Source organism: Pseudophryne corroboree, chromosome 12 (assembly GCF_028390025.1).
Source record: "Pseudophryne corroboree isolate aPseCor3 chromosome 12, aPseCor3.hap2, whole genome shotgun sequence".
Classification (NCBI taxonomy): domain Eukaryota; kingdom Metazoa; phylum Chordata; class Amphibia; order Anura; family Myobatrachidae; genus Pseudophryne; species Pseudophryne corroboree.
The window spans coordinates 61,495,999-61,504,872 of NC_086455.1; the positions used below are offsets into that span (position 1 = coordinate 61,495,999).

At 48.3% G+C, this 8,874-nt stretch overlaps 1 protein-coding gene across 3 annotated transcripts in view; it reads right to left on the reverse strand.

Annotated features, from left to right (window-relative positions):
- DMAC2L (distal membrane arm assembly component 2 like) overlaps nucleotides 1–8,390 on the reverse strand; it is a 44,810-nt gene extending 36,420 nt beyond the window's left edge. Inside the window, exon 1 of one of the 3 annotated variants that reach the window (XM_063947560.1) lies at nucleotides 8,286–8,390. The gene's annotated coding sequence lies outside the window, so the exon portion shown is untranslated. Of the gene's footprint in view, nucleotides 1–7,777; nucleotides 7,834–7,859; nucleotides 7,955–8,285 lie in introns of those variants that run through there. The other 2 variants (XM_063947561.1, XM_063947562.1) reach the window with 2 other exon arrangements.
- Between the last annotated feature and the right edge of the window lie 484 nt (nucleotides 8,391–8,874).

Here is an 8,874-nt window from a genome sequence, read left to right on the forward strand (position 1 = left end):
AAACACAGCTGGCTTTCATTGATTTGTCCAGTTTAATAAAGTTAGGAAAACAGCCGGCTCTGCATTGCATGATGGTCTGCGTAGTCCCTGAGCGAGGTTCAGTGCACTGCAGCAATAAGCTCCTAAGCCTAAACCAAACTACAAATCCCGGCAGGACAAGGGAACCGCCTCCTCCTCCTCTCCCAGTGCTGGTTGGATATCTTGCTGTACAGGGAAGCGCTATTGCCCGTGTGTGTTTTCCTGGCCCCGGCAACCCCACCCTCATAATAATGTCACACGTGTGGAGGAGAGGATAGCCTAGAGCGCATGATCGCCTTGCTACCTAAAGCATCATAGTGACTGCCATATAGAAACATAGAATTTGATGGCAGATGAGAATCACTTTTCCAATGTAGTAATAGACTGACAGACAGATAGATAGATAGATAGATAGATAGATATGAGATAAATAGATATGATGCAGATAATTACAAGATATATGAGATAGATTAGATAGATATGAGGCAGGTAGATTTGAGGTAACAGAACACTACATTTAACTGTACTGATGTGAAAGCTAGCACCCAAACAAATACTCCCCACCCCACAAACACAAAACCTCCACAAGCTCAAAAACCTCCACTTCTAAAAAGTGAAAACAATATAAAAGGATAGGCACAAAGGGGTCTACGTACTAAGCCTTGGAGAGAGCCAAAGTGGACATACACAAAGCACCAACCAACCAGCTCCCATCCGTCACCTCTCAAACACAGCCTGTAATATGACAGGAGCTGACTGGCCAGCGTCCAATCTCCATTCAGCTCACGTCTACTCCTGGCATACAGACCCCAAAATGTATTAAGAAAAGAAGTTAGGCGCTGATTATATACATTTTCTCAGCGTTATATCCGCAGACATGAAAGCATCTGCCATTATCTCATCTGATTGTTTTCACCAGACAGAGCCACCACAGACCGAATCCAAATTTAATTCCTGCAGATATTTTTTCTTTCAGATTCCACAGACTTTGTATAGAAATGTGGAACTGTTTCACATTCCCGTACTGCAGCAAGACGAGCCCACCAGATGAAGACTAATCAAGTGGGGCCCATCGCATTGCTGTTCAGAACAGCGACCCTGGAAGACATTCACTTATCTGGCACTTTAGGCGATTTATGGCTAAGAGAAAACTGAAAAATTATCAAACCGATGTTACCCACGTCACCAGTTAGAGCCTGCAGGATTTCCTGTCCTGTGTTGATTGATCAGCCTACACACAGGTATCACACAATACTCTTGCTAAGAAGCCTAATGTCTATGAGCCAGCTAAAGACCAGAAAGAGTTCAGGCCTCCAAAATGCCCGATGGTGCAGGCATCCACCAGCGAGCTGCTGAGCTGCCTTGTGGAGTTCATCGGTCACAGGTGTAACAAGATGAAGCATCTGTTACCTACAGATATTGTTCTATGGCTGATGCGTATAGACAATTCTCTCATTGGATGCTGGCAGAACGTAGGCTTTATCACCCCGGCCACTGTAGTATTTCTCTAGATCAGGTGTGGCCAACCAGTCAGAGACAAAGAGCCAAGAAATCTTTTTAGGTATATCAAAGAGCCGACTTCGAGCCGAAGATGCACATGCAAAAATGGGGTGTGACCTTGTGCCTGCTAGGCCACGCCCCTGGTATGAAATACATTGAAAAAGACAGATCCAACATAAAATACAATGAAAAAGCCACTTCTACAGTACATCAAATAACTGATAAGCCAGATCCGCATAATATATATTGAAAACGTCAGATTCACATAATACACTTCATTTCCCCCAGCACCCGCATGTGTCACTCCAGCTAGCACCCGCCTGTGTCACTCCAGACAGCTCCCCCATGTGTATTTGGCTCCCTCAATTCTCAGTCTACGTAATGCTGCTGCATGTCTGGCTGGAGTGCAGCGGTTTACAGATCTCTGGTGGTGACGTGACTTTGAGTGTTGGGAGCCACATTTGAATAAAGAAAGAGCCACATGTGGCTCAAGAGCCACGCGTTGGCCTCCACTGCTCTAGATGCTCTGCCGAAAGGTCATTCCATCAGAGCTGGACAGTGAGCAGGAACTACAGGCATTTCTGTCAACATGTCATACACATATGTGGGCAGTGAGACCTCCTACCCACTGAGGCCTTTCCAAGTTGAAAGCTCGAAGGAAGCCTTTTAGAGCCGTTGCCTCTGTTATTGACCAGATGCGCTCAAAGATGCATCAATGTTGACCCCTAGTATTTCACAGAGATCTTTGATGATTTTAGAGCGGAGGGTTGATAAGAGGCCATTACGGCTTAGGATAGTACTGGACAAGTTATAGTCATAATTTGCTGGTGTTCTATAAAGAAAAGCACTGAGAATTAGCGGTCATTTATTTTAGTAAATTCCATTCAATATGTGCAATAATATAAGTAAATGAAGTGTTCATGAAACTCAGGTGCACAATGTACTGTTTTCTTCTGAAGAAAGGGTCCAGGAAGTGTCCAGTATTGTTGAGATTTTGCATATATGCGCTGGGACAAGAGCACCCTCTTTAAACCAGCTCTGGCAGTGAACTTATTGCGAGAACTACTTCTCTCTAAAGACATGCTTCCAGCTCCTGGCAGTGAACCTGTGCATCTGTTCCAGGTTCTGTGTGTGCGTTATCTCCTGCTGTCTTGCTATCAGTTTCAGGCTGTGCAACAGACACAGCAAGCTCTATAATCAGCTCCAGGCTGTGTACCACACACCGCAAGCTCCACCATCAGCTCTAGGCTGTATGCCAGACACAGCAAGCTCCACCATTGGCTCCAGCCTGTGCGCCATATACCACAAGCTTCATCGTCAGCTCCAGACTGAACGCCATACACAGCAGGCTCCACTGTCAGATCCAGACCTTGCACCATACTCTGCAGGCTCCACCATCAACCCAGCTTGTGTGATCTCATAGCTGTTCCCAAGCCTGGATAAATGCGGAGGGGTGGTTTCCATGGCATAGGAACCATGACGCCAAGCTACACAACCAGTGGCAGGACTGCAGCAAAAACTAGTGCATACAGAGAACGGATGTATCAGAGGCAGCTGGGCCCTAGTCGAAAAATGGACTACCAGCCTCTAAACTTCAACTGCAAAACAAACTTTAATTCTAGGCCTATGGAACATTCCATCTGGCTGTCAATGAGTTGGTAATACACTTATACACCTTTCACACATGCAGCTAAATCCCAGACTTCTGCATGTGAACATGCATCAACCCAAGATTTATGCACATGTGAATGAAAACTAACCGGGTCTACAACCCTGCTCTTTACCTGGGGCGTGGCCGAGACCCGGGAATTTGCCAGCTTGCTAGACCCAGCAAATTCCTGGATCACAAGTCTGAAAGGGATATTCATTTCTTACATAGTGAAGACGTATCCATCGGGTAACAACGGTGTTGTCGAATACAAGGCTGCAAAAGCGCATCAAGACACAGCAGCAAGCCAGCACAACAACCCCCTGTCGCAACCATGGGCCATCCAGCGGGTGAGCCAGCAACCCATGCATCCCCGGAGCAGCACACAGCATGGGCACCACACGATGCCATGGAACCAAAGCACTAAACAATTCAATGGAAATGCACTCATGATCAACAGCACCCTCCAGTATCGCAGCAAGCCCACTCCCGTAACTCCTGCAAGGGTCCGAGGGGAGTACCTAGTAGGTTTTGGCATCTTCTTATTGTGTGGCTATTTGTACTTTATAGTCACAAAGATCTTGTAGCGCACCCGCTTTATCAGCTGTTTGGCAAATAATAAGAACCTTATATTCCTATTATTTGCCAATGTTTGGCAAATATTCGTCAGGTATTTGTCTTTACTCAAAGTATAGCACATGCGAGGCAACTGGGTGACTTCAGCATTAACTTCGTTATCTAGTTATCGGAAATCCTTCAAGGATTTTTAAGAATTAACTCACTACAGTCCCAAAGAACGCCATCGATCATGAGCACACCACCCCGAATCATCTGATGCCCTGATTCCACAACATCCCGCGGCACCCACACTATACACCACTCCAAAGACACATAAGTCTCTGACCCACCTATCAGATGACCCACAACTGCTGCAGTGTGATCACTGCACCAACCCACCACTGCACATCCGAAAACACCCACGTAAACCTGTATCCCCCACCACCCGATGGACACATCTTCATCACCCAAGAAATTAAATGAGTTATCAACATTGGAAGGGGACATTTAGCTCTGCAGCATGGATGCCAGCAGCTTATATACTATTATACCAGACTGTGATGGACTATCTGCTGCCAGGAGACTTATTCCACAACATGATGAACCCAACCTGGAACTGACCCCATGTTGTTGCAGTTGATTCCCACCAAATTTTCCCTCATCTACAACAAGCTCCACCCACAGCTTACTGGGCACGCCACAGGGTCCAACGTGGCCCGATCACACGCCAACATCCACATCTTGATGCCAAGCAAACCATTTCCCCCCAATGATGCATCCACTGCCAGCAGAATTACACCTTATAGTCAACTTGTACAATTAGTGACAGGTAAGTGAATCCCCCAGAAGCCACCATCTCTTTGGACCAGGGCACAACCAGCATCTGTCTATACTCCAAGGAGACAAACAGGAACAACCCACTCTGCTATTATTGCCATCACCCCAAGGGGGGAATTCAATAGCCAGCAAATGCCTTTGCCCATTCAAATCAGCGCGGCACCCGCCACACTCTACGTCAGCGAGATCTCACACAAAAGTGCCTGCCACCTCATAGGGTAGCAAGCACTTTCGTGTGAACTAGCCATTTGGCCAGCCATGCAAAGGCTGAGAGAAGGAGTGACATTGCCGGTGTTTAAACGCAGCGGCAATGGCAATTCCCCCCTCAGCCCCCACCAAGGGTCTCCCACACTCACAACCACAAAGGACCAAACACACCACTCCAGATCCAGCACTGGCAGAAGCCCAAATGAGCGACACAGCACAAAAATTTACCGATGAGGGACATGATCCGGTTCAGTTCCACAAAGCAAAACAGCAGGTTAGCTTCATGAACAGAGATCAATTGATATACCAACATAGAGTTAAAAACAATTCTTCCTCTGTAGCATGGACAAACCGATACACCCAGGCCAGCAGCCGCCGGCCACACCAACAAAACCTAAAAAAAAAAAAAACGTGGCCCACTGTATCATACCATACCATGCAATCCAAGGACACCCCGGCGAAAACAGACATCCCCAACTTGGACAAACTGACAAACCTTAAACTGTGGCGCCTCAGATACACATGCACAACCTGCCTCCACCTGACATAGGCCCGCCCACATAGCCCACCACACACCGGCAACACTGAAAGGTCCTCCAAAGAAAGGATGGCCGCACGCAGTCCAGCCACCAGGGCCACACTCAGCTCTGCCTGTAGCCAAGCATCCCGCCAGAGTCCTCCACTCTATGTCCCCAGTTTGCAGCCTCAGACACAGCAATATGATAATATGTCGGAAGTAATTCAGCTTCATGCCTACAATTCCACTGCAGCCAGCTGCTAGCGCTGTGATTATAACCTGCTCCTACCACCTGGACATGCACACACTTCCAACTAGGGCTCATTTATTTTGTCGGGAGCCATTTGACCTACCAGTATATTTTTGGGTTTTGGGAGGAAACCGCAGTACCCGGAGGGAACCCACGCAAGCACAAGTAGAATATATAAACTCCACACAGTTAGGGTGGGAACACAGAGAGCATCCCAATGAATGATATACAATCTAAAGAGTATCCTATTGACAACCAGAGAATACAGAAAGTATAGTAGTGACTACCAGACAAACGTGTTTAAATGTTAATTCTGCTTCCAATCTTATCCCCACGCAAGTACTTTGGTAGTGTGATGTACCCACTAGACCAGTGCTGTTAATTCAGTACTCAATGACCGAGCTGTACCAAACAAAGGTAAGGCAAGATGAGCTAACGGGTGTGGTTCGTTTTATCGACAGTGTCTAGGTCGACAATGTTTAGGTCGACCACTATAGGTCGACAGTCACTAGGTCGACATGGATGGAAGGCCGACAGGGTTTCCAGGTCGACAGGTCTAAAGGTCGACATGAGGTTTTTTTTTTGTGTCGTTTTCTTCGTAAAGTGACCGGGATCCCAAATTAGTGCACCGCGTCCCCTCGCATGGCTCGCTTCGCTCGCCATGCTTCGGGCATGGTGCCTTCGCTTCGCTCGGCACACTTTACCGTTCCAATCGTAGTCCACGTGGACCGTTAAGTATGAAAAAATTCAAAAAAAGAAAAAAAAAATGTGAAAAACTCATGTCGACCTTTAGACCTGTCGACCTAGCACGTGTCGACCTTCCATCCATGTCGACCTAGTGACTGACGACCTATAGTGGTCGACCTACACATTGTCGACCTAGACACTGTCGATCTTCAAACCGGATCCTATAACAATGTGAAAAACTCATGTCGACCTTTAGACCTGTCGACCTAGCACATGTCGACCTAGAAACCCTGTCGACCTTCCATCCATGTCGACCTAGTGACTGTCGACCTATAGTGGTCGACCTAAAGATTGTCGACCTAGACACTGTCGATCTTCAGACCGGATCCCGAGCTAACAGTGGGTCTGATGCAGGTTCGGTTGTTGGAAACAGCAGCGATTCTATTATATGGAATGCAGTATAAATAGACACCTCCAGCATGCATATGTGATCCTCTGTTGCATCATCGGATCACTCTGAGACACCATCGGCTGGCTGAGTTCCCATCAGATTACGTAGCCCAATTGTCGCAGCTACATCGCTGAGGGCAGGAAATCTCCGTCGGAAGACCCTGGCCTCAGCTCTGGGATCAATGTGGTCCCGCCACACGGGATGCCGAATGTCAGTATACCGACATCCCGGGCACTAGAATGCCGGCAGTGCGGTTAGCGCAATGAAGCCCCTTGTAGGCTCGGTTCTATTTTCCCGCTATGGATGTCGTGGATACCAATAGAGGGAGAATTACCTACCTCGCCGGTATTACGGCAGCAGTATAGTACCCTCATCGGGATCACGGCGGCGGTATTGAGACAGTCAGTATGACATGCCTCAGTTAAGTGAAACGGAGACCATCGTCACCCCCTCCCTGCGCCTTAACGGTTGCAGACTGCCAATCACCTGACATCTGCAGCTGCCATGCTAGTGATGACGCAGGATCCGTACTGCACATATAATGCAGTATGGGTCCTGCACATGCGCAATGTACCGAACATCGCTACACTGCGACTTTACCAATGTAAAGCGACATAACCTGAATCAGGCCCAGCGTTAAGAGTAGGAATGACCATCGGAAACAGATGCTTGGCAATCACTGATGTTCACGATCCAATGGAAATGCTTTTTCCATAAGATGTCAGCATTCGAAGTTTGCCACCATGGCATGCTTCCTTCCGATGGCTGCTGATGACCACTCTGCTATGAGAGTCTACAGCACAGCGCCTTGGTGTCCCCTGTGCATAGGGTGCACCAGCTAACTGAACGGTTGCTATGTGATGGCGACATGCCAACACAAAGCATGCTGCCAACGATGCCACTGCTCTCTGGCCCCCATGCCCTGCCCTATATTACAGATATGACAGGAGCGGGTGGGGCTCTGAGGACATGGGTGTGGCTCTGGTGACAATGGCAGTGCTGCTGCTAGGAGAACACAAGACTACGTCACCAGGCCAGCAGATCACTCCCCCACCCCTATGGCTGCTGGAAAGGTCTCTTTGCCCACTTGATTCTAGCATCTACCATGGCTGCTGCTCTCCCCCTCCTCCTTTGTGCCTAGCGCCGCACACCATGCGTCCTCCTCGGGTCACTAGAGAACACTGACCGAGGGGAGGGTCCGGGACCGACCAGCTCTGGCATGAAGACTTTGCTTGCGCACCACAGGGTGACACCATTACAGTTAGGCTCCATACTTGCCTACCTGACCCTCTCCATGAGGGAGAAAATGCTCTGTTCCTGGACTTTCCTGGTAATGTATGATTGCCATCACCTGTGGTGAAACACCTTTCTTATCAATTAACTAGCTCACCACAGGTGATGGCAATCATACATTACCAGGAAAGTCCAGGAACAGAGCATTTTCTCCCTCATGGAGAGGGTCAGGTAGGCAAGTATGCAGTCAGCCCGCCCCCTAATGGGCGCTACCGTCTTTATAGGGGTGCGTGGAATACAATGGGAGTAGGGGGCACCGCCGGCCGGGTCTTCTTTATCATTAATGTTATAAAAAAAACACACGGACAGAAACACTTACTCAGGTGCCTGCGCGAACGATTGCGTAACACTGGCAGTGCCAGTGTGTGCCAGAACCTCCGCGCACGCGCCGGCGCCATGTTTCCGGAGCCCTGTATACGTTCGCACAGTTATTTAGGAAAGTGTACTTCCCCGAACAGCCGCGTGCTCTACCGCGTTAGTTCCCGTCCTGCTGGAGGACGACGGACAGAGGAGGAGTGACTAGCAACAAGGGAAGCTGCTACTTACAGCCTCACTCTGACTGCTGGGCAGGCAGTGTCAGACAGTCCGTAGGAGGAATGCTGACAGTACCACAGGTGTCTGGCTGCTGTACAATAATAGCAATGGTCCTCCTGTCCTGACACGTGGTTGCCCTGTAGAGGCAGGCTGACCGCGTCTGTCGTCTCCCTGAAAATAATGTTATTAGATATTTATCATTATATTAAGCTACTCCGTTATAAGGCAAGCGCTCCCTTACATCTCTTCCCCCAGCATTGGCAGATAAATCATGACTGCTTGTCTATTAACATCAGGTGTTACAGTCAGATACTACATGTACCTCATTATCCACCATGGTATTAATAACATCATCAATAGCAAATACCTTGTTA